Source organism: Rhinichthys klamathensis, unplaced genomic scaffold (assembly GCF_029890125.1).
Source record: "Rhinichthys klamathensis goyatoka isolate OS25496 unplaced genomic scaffold, OSU_Roscu_1.1 h1tg000040l_1, whole genome shotgun sequence".
In the NCBI taxonomy this organism is placed as follows: Eukaryota; Metazoa; Chordata; class Actinopteri; order Cypriniformes; family Leuciscidae; genus Rhinichthys; species Rhinichthys klamathensis.
Genome location: NW_026606587.1, coordinates 3,586,139 through 3,601,024, shown reverse-complemented (window position 1 = coordinate 3,601,024; position 14,886 = coordinate 3,586,139). Strand labels below are relative to the sequence as shown.

The 14,886-nt window shown below is 37.6% G+C and overlaps 1 protein-coding gene and 1 long non-coding RNA gene across 2 annotated transcripts in view; one reads left to right on the top strand and one right to left on the bottom strand.

The window, feature by feature from the left end:
- Nucleotides 1–13,247, top strand: part of LOC130081933 (uncharacterized) — a 65,553-nt gene extending 52,306 nt beyond the window's left edge. The window contains exons 2-3 of the long non-coding RNA XR_008806728.1: nt 11,763–12,299; nt 12,887–13,247. This is a non-coding gene — a long non-coding RNA (uncharacterized LOC130081933). The remainder of the gene's footprint in view (nt 1–11,762; nt 12,300–12,886) is intronic.
- LOC130081920 (membrane-associated guanylate kinase, WW and PDZ domain-containing protein 1) overlaps nt 1–14,503 on the bottom strand; it is a 115,761-nt gene extending 101,258 nt beyond the window's left edge. The window contains exon 1 of the mRNA XM_056246645.1: nt 14,164–14,503. The gene's annotated coding sequence lies outside the window, so the exon portion shown is untranslated. The remainder of the gene's footprint in view (nt 1–14,163) is intronic.
- Between the last annotated feature and the right edge of the window lie 383 nt (nt 14,504–14,886).

The window sequence follows — 14,886 nt, the reverse complement described above, 5'->3', positions numbered from 1 at the left end:
TCTGTTGCTGCAGTACAACTACACCCGCGGAGACAACGTGTATAATCTGAAATTAAAAATACGATTTATTTCGTTTTAACACTCCTGTGGGGAACTCCGAAACGGAAAAGCGTTATAGATAAACAAAAGAAGCTGCAAAATAAGTGCAGCTTCTTAATTCATTGATTGGCACGTCTTGTGTTTACCCACTGAGCAAGCGACGTCTGTGGACATACAAAACAGGTTGATATCACGTCCGTCCGTCCAGGCCATAATCTGAACGTCCATTGACATCCAGAATTAGTTGATTAATGACAATGAGAAATTATGTCCAATCTGGCTATAATCTAAACGTCCACTGACAGCCAGAACTAGTTGAGAAAAGACGTTCATACTGGCTATAATCTGAACGTCCGGTGACATCCAGAATTAGTCGATGAATGACTTAAAAAAATATGTCCAATCTGGCCATAATCTAAACGTCCACTGACAGCCAGAACTAGTTGAGAAAAGACGTTCATACTGACTATAATCTGGACGTCCGTTGACATCCAGAAATAGTCCATAAATGACGTGAATAAAGATATCCAATCTGGCCATTATCTTAATGTCCACTGACAGCCAGAACTAGTTGAGAAAAGACGTTCATACTGACTATAATCTGGACGTCCGTTGACATCCAGAAATGGTCCATAAATGACGTGAATAAAGATGTCCAATCTGGCCATTATCTAAACGTCCACTGACAGCCAGAACTAGTTGAGAAAAGACATTCATACTGACTATAATCTGGACGTCCGTTGACATCCAGAAATGGTCCATAAATGACGTGAATAAAGATGTCCAATCTGGCCATTATCTAAACGTCCACTGACAGCCAGAACTAGTTGAGAAAAGACGTTCATACTGACTATAATCTGGACGTCCGTTGACATCCAGAAATAGTCCAGAAATGACGTGAATAAAGATGTCCAATCTGGCCATTATCTAAACGTCCACTGACAGCCAGAACTAGTTGAGAAAAGACATTCATACTGACTATAATCTGGACGTCCGTTGACATCCAGAAATGGTCCATAAATGACGTGAATAAAGATGTCCAATCTGGCCATTATCTAAACGTCCACTGACAGCCAGAACTAGGTGAGAAAAGACGTTCATACTGACTATAATCTGGACGTCCGTTGACATCCAGAAATGGTCCATAAATGACGTGAATAAAGATGTCCAATCTGGCCATTATCTAAACGTCCACTGACAGCCAGAACTAGTTGAGAAAAGACGTTCATACTGACTATAATCTGGACGTCCGTTGACATCCAGAAATGGTCCATAAATGACGTGAATAAAGATGTCCAATCTGGCCATTATCTAAACGTCCACTGACAGCCAGAACTAGTTGAGAAAAGACATTCATACTGACTATAATCTGGACGTCCGTTGACATCCAGAAATGGTCCATAAATGACGTGAATAAAGATGTCCAATCTGGCCATTATCTAAACGTCCACTGACAGCCAGAACTAGTTGAGAAAAGACGTTCATACTGACTATAATCTGGACGTCCGTTGACATCCAGAAATGGTCCATAAATGACGTGAATAAAGATGTCCAATCTGGCCATTATCTAAACGTCCACTGACAGCCAGAACTAGTTGAGAAAAGACATTCATACAGACTATAATCTGGACGTCCGTTGACATCCAGAAATGGTCCATAAATGACGTGAATAAAGATGTCCAATCTGGCCATTATCTAAACGTCCACTGACAGCCAGAACTAGGTGAGAAAAGACGTTCATACTGACTATAATCTGGACGTCCGTTGACATCCAGAAATGGTCCATAAATGACGTGAATAAAGATGTCCAATCTGGCCACAATCTAAACGTCCACTGACAGCCAGAACTAGTTGAGAAAAGACGTTCATACTGACTATAATCTGGACGTCCGTTGACATCCAGAAATAGTCCATAAATGACGTGAATAAAGATGTCCAATCTGGCCATTATCTAAACGTCCACTGACAGCCAGAACTAGTTGAGAAAAGACATTCATACTGACTATAATCTGGACGTCCGTTGACATCCAGAAATGGTCCATAAATGACGTGAATAAAGATGTCCAATCTGGCCATTATCTAAACGTCCACTGACAGCCAGAACTAGTTGAGAAAAGACGTTCATACTGACTATAATCTGGACGTCCGTTGACATCCAGAAACAGTCAATAAATTACGTAAATAAAAGATGTCCAATCTGGCCATTATCTAAACGTCCACTGACAGCCAGAACTAGTTCAGAACAGATGTTCATACTGCACTGTAAAAAAAATATCCTAATTTTACAGTAAATAACTTCCTATTTTCATCATTGTGGTGGCGTTCATGTGTGTTCAATTCGTAAATACGATCTTTATGACATGTCTTGAATGCATCAATAGCTCTATTTTAGGGACAATCCTTACAAACAATCATTGCTAAAATACATTACAGACTGTCACAGTGAGAAGATCTTTGTCCTTTATCAATGCTAAAGACCTAACCACTGCAGTCAACACCTTGGAGTATCCATGCTGTTAAATAAAAGTCTGTAGACAAGGGTTAAGGTTAGGGTTAACCCCTTAATTTCTAACCCCCGGTTTCACAGACAGGGTTTAGATATAAAGCCAGGATTAGGCCTTAGTTAAATTTGGGCATTCAATTATAGCTTTTAAAAATGTACCTTAGAAGAAAAAAACATTACTGGTGTGCATCTTGAGACAAAACAATGGCACTGACATAAGATATGTCAGTATAGCCTACAAGTTGCTTTCAGGTAATACAGCTCAAACGTGCATTTTAGTCTGGACTACAGGCTTAAAGGAGAACTCCGGCGCAAAATGAACCTCGGGTGTAATAACACATTGGTACAGACTAAATCGTTCCCTGAGATTTGTTTTCATGATAATCGAATGTAAAGAGTTTTATCTCTAAAAACAGTTTAGCTTATAACGCTAGTATATTGGGCATCGAGTAAGCAAAAAGAGATCGCTAGTTAATACCATTAACAAGGCTCAAATTAGCCCCACACTAACACGGCAGCATAATGAGTGTCCTTACATGCAAACCGAAGCATTGAGAACTTTGTAAGTGTATAGACAGTTTAATAAGAAGATACTTTACACAGACAGTACAGTTAGCGCATACAGACAGCAGCCATCTTGGAAAACAGTCTCGCATAAGAGAAGCACTTAACGCAACAGAGAAAATAAAAAAATAAATATAATTTATCTTATCTTCAATATCTACACGTACTGTTCGCTCACTCTCGTGGTTCGATTGGTCGAGACTGTTTTCCAAGATGGCTCCTGTCTGTATGCGCTAACTGTACTGTCTGTGTAAAGTATCTTCTTATTAAACTGTCTATACACTTACAAAGTTCTCAATGCTTCGGTTTGCATGTAAGGACACTCATTATGCACTGTTCTGATAAATTGCTGTTTATCAGAACAGTGATAAATAAATGTTATTATATATGGTATACAAGTTACTGTTTAATCTTTCATTTTTTATCTTTCATTTTTTATCTTTCATTTTTAATCATGCACTGCAATGAAAACACATTTAAACAATTGATTAAATATAACAGCCAGCCTACAAATACAACTAAATAGCACGTGTATATTTTTTTCCTATTCTTTCTTTTAAAACATTTCATATTGTCCTGTTATTGCAATGTTTTCACACTATTGGCTGTCTCTCCGAGTTGTTTTGAGCATGATTGGTTATTCTGACTGTCATCCAGGAATCTGGCCAATGACAACTATGCGCGCCTTTACCAGTCAAGTTTAAATACGTCAGTTGAAGTGAGTGGGTGTCTGTGCTCCTGCTCGGGACCTACTTCGGTTTTGTGGCTTTTACATTGTTTAAAACATGGATTATTTTACATCGGACTGCTAAATGTTTATTTTGAGCGAGTTGCGGGATGTAAATGAAGAACAAACAAGGAATATGGACAACGAACAATGGACATATTGCAATCTACGGAAGGTAACGTAAATAACTTTTTATTTTATACAAATTCTAATACATCAAAATATAGTGTATTAAATTGAGAATCTAAACGCGATTAGAGAAATATTGATATTAGTACGGTATTCCAATGTATTAGGCTAATTATGTGCTGAGCTAGCATGTGTATTGTCAGCTAACTTAGTTTATGATAAAAAAATTAAATAAAACTCAGCATTGGAGCTTTACAATGAGTGAACTGAGAACATTGTCTCTTTAGACAGAAGAACTCGAACCACACTCCTTTACTCGAGTCTAGAAGAATCTGCAAACTAGGCTTTTAAATTGTTGATCGCGGGATTTAACGTTAAAGTTAGGCCTAACGTTATTGTCTTGGAGCTGGTGAGTCAATTTTGCAAGCTTTTGTAAATGTCTCTGTTAGTAGCCTAAGTAAAAACAAATAGCTAATATTGCTGTGTGTGTTTCCTTCATGATCCAGGCATTTTGGGAGTAACGTTAAATATTATCCAGCCACACGATCTTCAGATGGTGAGTATTGTCATAAAATACACGTGAAATAGAGGCAGAACATGGACACTCTGCTCAAAGGCACACTGGTTCAAACCCTCCAGACAATGTTTTATCTTCTATCTTCTTGAGTTTATACAGGCCTAGCTGACCCAAAAATAAATGTCTAACTTACTTTTGTGAAACACAAGAATGTTGGGAATAAAACAACTGTATGAGAAAAACAAAAACAAATAAGGCATTTCTCAAGATATCTTAATTATGGTTCTACATAAGAAACTCATACAGTTTCAACATGAGGGTGAGTAGGCTAAATAATGAGAGAACTTTTTTTTTTTTTTTGGATGAGCTGTTCTTTTAAGGACATTTGCTAAATTAACCATGGTTTTTATTATAGTAAAGGTGTAGAAACCATGTTTTTTTTATGGTGGATTGATTACAATAATTTATTACCATTTGGTTAGTGTCACAAAACATTGTTAATTTTAGTAAGGGTTCTCCAGATTTATATAACACATAACCTGTATAATTTATTTAAGGAACACATTCAAAATGGTCCTATGCCACCCAGATCAATAATTTATTAACGCACTTTTTAACTTTTTTTTTTTTTTAGATCAAGCATTGGAACAATGTTTACGGAGCAGAACAGGCACCAACAGAGAAACAAGTCCATCACTAGTAAGTATCCATTGCAGTATCTAAAACCGTAGTCAATTTTAAAGGCACAGTGCACTCCAAAATAAAAAAAAATCTATTTTTTCCCGTGCCATTCCAGATGTATATTTTCCACAAAGATTTTTTGAAAAATTATCCATTATTGTAAGCCAATATAATGCAAGTGCATGCACCAGAAACTTCATACAGTACAGCCTGCTGTGTTGTTCACACAAGATGTTTTCTGCATTTATCATGTGAGCTTTACAATGCTCTTGGACTTTTTCGACCTTCCGCATTTTGGTGTCTATTCACTTGCAGTATTTAACACAAACACAAGAGATGGATAATTTTTCTAAAAGTCTAGTTTATTTTTTCTAAAATGTGTTCATCTGAAGAAAGAAAATCACATACCCTTTCGGACGGCATAAGGTAGAGAAAATAAAGGGGGTATCAGTTTACTCTCCTTTAGCTACTATTTATAAACCTTACATGTGATTTAATAAATTTACAATTAAAGAGGTGTTCCAAGCAAACAGCTATGTGTGTTTATATTAGGGGTGTACGATTCAGAAAATGTCACGATTCCGATTTTTAGGCTCAAGATTCGATTCAATAGCGATTTTCGATGCAAAAACGATTCTCGATTTAAAAAAAACGATTCACAGTATGTAAATGTAGTTACTTTTCCTATGTAGGTATTAGGGATGTGCATCTCCATAACTGAGGCCGATGCGATACGCATGTCGATGCATAGCCAACGATACGATACATTAAAGATAGGCTACATATAAGCAGCTACCGATGCAATGCAATGCGATTCACTATTATTACGATGCGGTGCGATTTGATTTCAACTCAACGCGATGCGATTCAATGTAATACGATGCAATGGAGAAAAATATGATGCTATGCAATTCAATATTCAATTATTTTATTTATTTTGTTCATATTTTGTGCCATCTGACTTTTAACGCATGGCTCTTTCACATACAAAAGATTTGGTTTTCAAAACAAAAAAAAACATAGCGTTGCGACGTTCGTCTGTTATAGGACAACTTAGTTTGAATAAACGAGCAGACACTGCTACTTGCTCTACGTTTATTTAGAATTAACAGCCAGACAACTAGCAGTGACTTGAGCTTTCCATTAAATGAATCACACACAGTAAACAAATCCTTAAAGACCCACTCCGATGAAAATAATGTTTTTCTAGGTGTTAACATGTTCTTGTGGCATTTTTCTGATGTTAGAGGACATATCTTGAGAAAAATAAGCTTGTATTTCTGAGTATTTCTACATTCAAATGGCTGTGAATCAGTAGCAGACGCTAAAATGCCGGCTAAAATAGACTGGAGTTGTGACGTAGTAACTCCACTGGGCGTCTCCACACGCGATGTCTTGGAGTGAAATAATGATTGGTGATCGGTGATAACTTTGATTAACTTCGTATAATAATAATTAACGTGTATATAATACTGTTGCCCCACCGGTATTGGGGGTGTAAGCTAGCGGGAGAGACAGAGCTCTCAGCAACGGGCAGGGGGAGGGTCGTCTCCGTGCCAACGGCACCGCCCACAACGCAGAGGCGATTTGCTAATGAGCTACTGCCGCTCTGCTGAAGCGAAGTCCCAGAATACGGCACAGGTTTTGTGATTTTGGCTAAAAATGGCATAATCATAATTTAAAGACCACTGGGAATGTTTAAAAATAGCTCAAAATATGATCGGAGTGGGACTTTAACAAAAAAAAATCAAACAGGCCTATTCTGGTGGGTGCGGTGATGCGGTGGTGTAACATGTAAGGCTGGTGCTGCCAATAAGCACCTAAAATCTGTCACAAAGAACCGGCAAAAGTAATGATTATGAATATGTAAAATATAGCAATGAGATATTTTAATTGTTTATTAATAAACAAGTGTTTTCTTTGCCAGTGTCGGCTGCAAAGATGAAGTTGACGATGCTGACTCACGATCTTCGCAGTAGTCAACGCGCCAGAGAGAAATACACAATTCATACGGATTATCTGCTTATTACATAAGCAGAGAGCAGTCTGTATTCTTACGTTTTGAATTGTTCTGTTTAAAAGTAGACCTGTCTGTAAGGCAAGTAGGCTACCTTATATGCTGAGTTTCGGTTAATTTATGAGACGAGCTCCAGTTCACACGCCGGCGCCTCCGTGTTTATCGTCTGCTATATTTACTTCTTATTTATTAAATCCAGGCAATTGGTTGATGAAACATTGATTAAAATTAAGATACAATTAATACAAAACTAAATGCACTTTAAAGAAAGGTTTTGTGCTTTCTGTTTGGTGTGTCTGTGAAATTTTTAAAGCATCTTTTAGTGCCGCGTTCAGAGCGCTCATGTCCGTAACATTGTTTTTTCCTCATAAATGCAAACCCAATTTTTTTTTTTTTACAATTTTTTTTGTTCTGTGGAGACTACAGTTAGGCCTACTCATAATTTGTATTCTGAATACGTAACGCTGGTATATGTATTCCGTTACTCCCCAACACTGATATTAGTATAACCTTATCTGCAATATATTTTAATAACACGGTTTTGGCGGTTATAGAGTTTATTGTGGCAAAAATTCATCTCAAACAAACATCACTGCGTAAGAGACACTCAGAGTCAAATTATATAAAATAGAAGTATTTATTCTTGCAAGAATAGGAGCAGTCTAATACACAGTTGTTACCCTGTGCAGAAGAGTGACACACCCCCAGACAGACTGAACTAGCTTTTATCTTAGTTTCAAGGCCTTCTTCCCCCCAGAGCCTTCCTCCCAGTAGTTTTCCATAGACGTCACTAGTTGGCCCACTAAGCTCCCCTGCACTAAGTGGCCTTCTGACATCTAGGTCAGAGGTCCTTGTTCGTCTGTTCTCTGGAGTGTCTCCCTCTTCTGCCTCCCCAGGTACATAAACAGAATCCTCTCTCACTACAAGTGAGAGACACACATGTGACATTCTTTGAATCATCTATATTTAACTAAAGATCAATGAATATCATTAAAATTGCCACCACAAGTTCTAATGACGGTGTTCAACTATAACCATCGGTCTCACGGTTATATAATAACCGTCACACCCCTAGTTTTAACATAAACAATAATAAAAATAAAAAACCTTTCACAAACAGGTCTTTGATAACTATTCAAATGTAAATAAATATATATGTTAGGGGTGTGACGGTTCACAAAATTCACGGTTCGGTACGTTTTTGATACAGCAAAAAGAAAGAAAAGCCAGAGAAATTTCCTTGATTTAATTTTTTTAATAATTTTTCATCAAAGTATGATAATTTTTTACTTTGAGCAGTGATGGAGCTACACTTGACTCTTCTTAGGAGCATATAAAACAAAAACAGCTCCTTGCTCCTTGAAAAAAATTAATTGTAATATTGTAGTAGTTATAAACAAAGGTTTATTTTATTTCAGATTAACATTTGAGGGCAGCAATTTTATTCATAATGTCGAAATAAAACCGACGTAACGTTACTTGAAAGCATTATAGCCTACTATTCCTGCCAAACTTCCATGGTTACAGTTAGTAGTGTTACTACAGTAAATCCATGGTGAATGTTGCTGATCTGTGGGCACTGGATAGTTCATTCATGGCACAATGTTTATTCCTGTTTTCCACGTCAGCGCTGTTTGATCCGTTAATAACGGAGAAATGTGAATGTTTCTCACTAGATCTCGCTGCGATATTATTACTTCAGTGGCAAATTCAACTGCTTTCTTTACTGGATCTCTTAGTGCTGTGTAGTAACAGTGTCGCTTGATCAAGACGCTGGATTGGTCCAAACTGATAAACGATCCGTCAACCACACAATAACGAGTAGCGCAGCTGCAGTTTCGTTCCGCTTACATTACGTTTGCTATTTGATGTTGGGCAATGTTGTGGTCGCGGCAGCATCTCTTACATTATGAGCACGCTTGCCACGCCCCTACATTTTAAATAACGAAATTTTGGTCAGCAGGAAAAATAGTCCAACAAACCGTTCGGTTTGTAATGCACACTGAACCGAAAGCCTCGTACCGAACGGTTCAATACGAATACGAAAATATATATGTATATGTGTGTGTGTGTATATATATATGTATGTGTGTGTGGAATGCTTTATATCAGGCTTGATGTAATTTTACTTGATTTGTGATTTAATAACTGTTTCATTTCATTGATTCGAGTACTAAAATTTTCTATGCATCTCTGCTGCAAGCTAAACCACAACAGTGGCGTTTGTATTTATTTATTTTACATGTGTATTTTTTTGCTTTGATTGTAGCTGCTGTCATGAAATGGGACCCAGCTGCAACAGAGGCCCAAATAAAGTCTGCAGCCGATCATCTGAAACATGCCCCCGGGAGAGTCGGGGCTTGCCGCTATAAATGAAGCTTGTGAAGCTTATAGCAGCCACATTTTGTTAATTGATATGTTATACTGTTTTAACAACATTTTATAGATTATTTAAAGGGAAATTGTGTTAATTTATAACTTTACTGTTCTGGCTTTTAAGTTTTGGTCCAGTAGAACAAAATAGTAATAAAATATATATTTTGAGATTTAAATAGTTGATTTCTTGGAGTGATCAGTTTGGTTTACAGGCAAATGGTAAGCAGTTTATTACAATTATATTGATAAGATATACAAATGCAAGACTTGTATATACACTACACAGTTCCCGTATTCAATTGAGTATTCAATATTATCAAAATTCTTTCAAATCTTATTTAGGTCTATGGTCTGTGTGTCTGCAGTTTCATGACACGACAACCATTAACAATGAGTAACTGGGTTTTTCTCAGTGAGAACTAACTCACTGCCACTGTTTTGAAGTAAAGATTTTTTAAAGTTGGATCCTTGCAAAATGCACAAATGGGATTTCCGTTTCAATATGGGTCTTTAACAGTCTTCTTTGACATTTATACTACAGAAAACGTGACTAATACAACTTTTATTCTGGCTGCCTTTAGATGTCTAACAATTACGTCTGTAGCATGTCTTTAATTGACGTCTAAACAATGTCCAAAATTTTTTTATAAAAAACGTTCATTCTGGCTCCTGTGAAGACGTCTTCTGGATGTCTAACAATTACGTCTGTAGCACGTCTTTAATTTACGTCTAAACAACGTCCAGAAAAGACGTATAAAAACCTTTCATTCTGGCTCCTGTGAAGACGTCTTCTGGATGTCTAACAATTACGTCTGTAGCACGTCTTTAATTTACGTCTATACAATGTCCAGAAAAGACGTATAAAAAACTTTCATTCTGGCTCCTGTAAAGACGTCTTCTGGATGTCTAACAATTACGTCTGTAGCACGTCTTTAATTTACGTCTATACAATGTCCAGAAAAGACGTATAAAAAACTTTCATTCTGGCTCCTGTAAAGACGTCTTCTGGATGTCTAACAATTACGTCTGTAGCACGTCTTTAATTTACGTCTAAACAACGTCCAGAAAAGACGTATAAAAACCTTTCATTCTGGCTCCTGTGAAGACGTCTTCTGGATGTCTAACAATTACGTCTGTAGCAAGTCTTTAATTTACGTCTATACAATGTCCAGAAAAGACGTATAAAAAACTTTCATTCTGGCTCCTGTGAGGACGTCTTCTGGATGTTTAAAAATTACGTCTGTAGCACGTCTTTAATTGACGTCTAAACAACGTCCAGAAAAGACGTATAAAAAACTTTCATTCTGGCTCCTGTGAGGACGTCTTCTGGATGTCTAACAATTACGTCTGTAGCACGTCTTTAATTTACGTCTAAACAACGTCCAGAAAAGACGTATAAAAAACTTTCATTCTGGCTCCTGTGAGGACGTCTTCTGGATGTTTAAAAATTACGTCTGTAGCACGTCTTTAATTGACGTCTAAACAACGTCCTGAAAAGACGTATAAAAAACTTTCATTCTGGCTCCTGTGAGGACGTCTTCTGGATGTCTAACAATTACGTCTTTTAGACGTATTATAGACGACTGTTTGCTCGCTGGGTAACGTAATCTGCTTTTAGAGCAGCTCTTTAGAGTGAAAGAAAAAAAAAGCGTATATCTCTGTATAATGTTATTAAAATGGTAGTTCTCTTAACATTTTTACTGCAGTGGGCATGATAACGTTACTATGACTAAGCGAACATAAACTGAAGTTTCATCTGAACGCACTGTTTGGAATCGTACACCAACACTTTTTACAGATATTTTGGTAACACTGCTACAATAAGGTTTCATTCATTAATATAAGTTAACTACATTAGTTAACATGGATTAAGAATGCACAATACTTAAGAAATTTATTCATCTTAGTTAATTTTCATTTTGACATTTACTAATACATTATTAAATCAAAAGTGAACAGTTGTATTTTTATTAACTAATGTTAACAAAGATGAATAAATACTGTAACAAATGTATTGGTCAATGTTAATGTTACTGTAGTTAACACATTAACTAGCCTAATTTTAACAAATGAGACCTTATAAAGTGTTACCAATATTTTAAACTGCTGCGTGAACTCTGGCAACAGCATTTGTCTAACCTATGTGCTTAAACTAATGCTTAAGATTGAATTTTTTTGACTTCACAATATCTATTCCTTTATTTAAAAGATGCAGTTCAGAGAAACCCTCTCATGGCTAATGTTGCTGAAATGGAGATCGAGGGATCCATGAACTGGCAGCAGATCCAGGGGCAGACACAAGATAAGTTTAAATCTATATTAAAAACACAACTCTTTAACCTAGCATAAACATAACACACTCCCACATTTCTATAATTCACATCCGGTAAGGTAGCTTACACCAAATGTATTTGTTACATCGTAAAAAGAATGGCATCTATGCTAATGTTAGTCTCTCTGTCTCATTCTTATCCCAAGGTTAGGCTACTGTTGTCAGCCGGATCTAGTCTGCATCCAGACCAGATGGTGGACCTGCACCCTAAGATGACCACAACAGCCTAAATGCCAGACGAGAACATCACAACTAGACAAGACCTAGAAACAAACGCCTGTGAAGACCTCGTTGACACAACAGTCCTCGGCACAGTCATCGAATCAGATCCACGAGAAACAGACCAGTTCTCCACACAGACCCAACGGCCAGCTTCAACTCCCCTCTCACCGACGCCGGCGTGATCTTATGAAGGTAAAGGAGGAGCAAAACTGGAGAACATAGATGTGAATTTAAGAACTTGTACAATAATTATTTGACCTTGAAAACCTGTTGAATGTTGAGATTTTCACTCCCAGACAATAGTCACAAACCTGTATTCTGAATTTGAAGCTGCAGACAAGTAGTCACAAATGTGTAAAATGCCATTCACAGAAATACAATGACAGACACAAAACTTGTATTCGTTCATTCACATTCGCAGTACAACCTCAATTAGGCATTTGCAACTTTTCAAATCTGCCATTGCTATTTCAAATCTTCACGCATTGACTTTGCAACTATTTTCGTAATATATTAGATGCGTAACTAACTTGTGCATTTGCAAACTGAGTGGCGATGAGAGAAAGGCGGGGCAATTAAAACAATTGCAATGGCAGATTTGAGAAGTTGCAAATGCCTAATACAGGGTTTTCACATTGGAGGTTTTTACATTAGAGCTGTGAGTGTAAATTTTATTGTACAAGTACAAATATTTATTGTACAAATTCTCAAATTCACATCTACATGCTCTCGAGTTTTGCTACTCTTTTACCTTGGTGTAATCTTTTCCAATCTTCAAGCAAAAGGAGCTGAATAAAATACTCTGAATGATATCAATCCACAATCTGACTTGTGAAGCAGCCTGGAACCCTAACACACACCATGTTCGTTGTTTGGCCAGAGGAGAACTGGACCCCCGACTGAGCCTGGTTTTACTTTCTTCGTTTTGTCACTGATGGAGTTTGGGTTCTTGCCACTGTCACCTCTGGCTTGCTTAGTTGGGGACACTTATTCTTAATATTACTGATCGGCCGGCATTGACACCATTATATGAGAACTGAACTGAGCTGGACGATGACATCACTGTTTTCTGCAGAGCTGCTTAATAATGAAAATGGACTCTTTTTATAATTGATATACTTTATACAGTTATTGAACAGAACTGAATAAACAGTTGAATTCAACTGAACAATGACACTATTTTATTTTTAGAGCAGCTTTACAGCCAAATTGAACTCTGTTTGCATCATTGATCATTTTCCTGTTTAAAGCTGCTTTGAAACAGTCATTACTGTATATGGCTGGCTATATATTTAATGGTGACTTGACATTTGCAAAAGGAATTTATTTAGTGTTAAAGAGTGAAAGAGAGTTTGTGTGTGAAAGAGAATGATGTTTTTCTTTTAATCATAAATACAATTCACTTATTATTTTGTTTAAAATTGTTTTGTTGTTAAATGTTAATAAAGTGTATTTTGTTCATTAATATGTTTGTATTAAAGTGTATTTGTTAATTTTATAATAAAAACCCTTTTTAAACGGTTGAATTTGTGTTTCACTGTCTGCCAGTTTCTGGGCCACATCTGGCCCGGGGACCCAGCCGACTCTCAGCCAGATCCGTCTTACAGTGCCTGGGCCAGACCTGGGCCATATCAATAAATAAGAGTCATTTTACAGTGCCTGGGCCAGACCTGGGCCATATCAATTAATAAGAGTCATTTTACAGGGTGTGGGCCACATCTGGGCCAGAGGAAGTTGTTTGAGTCCGTTGTCAGTGTGTTGGGCCAGTTTTGGGCCGGGGACCCAGCCAGAACTGGGCCAGAATTGAAGCAAGGTTGAGGCCCAGAGGTGGGCCAGACAAATTTTGCTATCTGGGCACGTTTGCACTTGGTTGTAGACACTCCAAAACAACAGACACTGTCATTGGATTGTGGCTTTTGGGCCAATGATAACTTATGTCCCAAACAAACTGAATAGCTTTTTTGAATTTTCTTGGTATTAGCAGCACCAAGAGTGATTTCCATTTTTCACATAGCAACACGTCCACTTAGAATCAATGGCAGAGCCCAAATCTTACCTTCATAGTTATCTTTCTCCTCATCGTGTGTCCCGAGGCGTTTTTATCCGCGTAATTGTTATGACTTTCTGGATAAATGCGCTGATCGGTTACATACATTGCAGCGGTTATGCTGAGTCTGGCTCCTCGCATCGCTCAATAAGCAGAACACGGCGACAGTATCGATTAGGAACTGGAGGACAGTGTCACGGATGTCCGTGAAGGCATTGCTGCGGGAAGCGATGCGTGTCACCGGTTCAGATCGCATCTAGCGCACGCTTCGATATTCCCAGGCGCAGGCAATAAGGAAAGAACACTGTAATAAGAGAATAAGAAGCGATATTGGAGGCGCTGAGGGGAGGGATAGATATAAGGGGAAGATCCGCCCCTTGTGTAAACGAACCAGGTAGTTTGCAGGTTTTGTTAAAAGCGTGATAGGTCAAGGTAGGGAATGCGGACAGGTGAAATGTGAGGATTGAGATGATAGGTGAGTTGGGAAAGTGTGGAAGGGCATTTCAAATTTTACCACACTCTCCCTGCTAAAGAAAAGAAGAAGAATTAAGGTAAGATGGTTTAATTGCTGGTCTCTGAGATTGGTCAGATTGCTCTGCTGGTTTCAGATGGGCTTTGGGAACTGTCATTTTCGCTAAATCGACATAAACCAGTTAAGACCAGCAAACAATAGGCTGGTTTTAGATCATTAAATTTTTTTTCCCAGAAGGGCTCTGTCTTAATAAAGAAAAA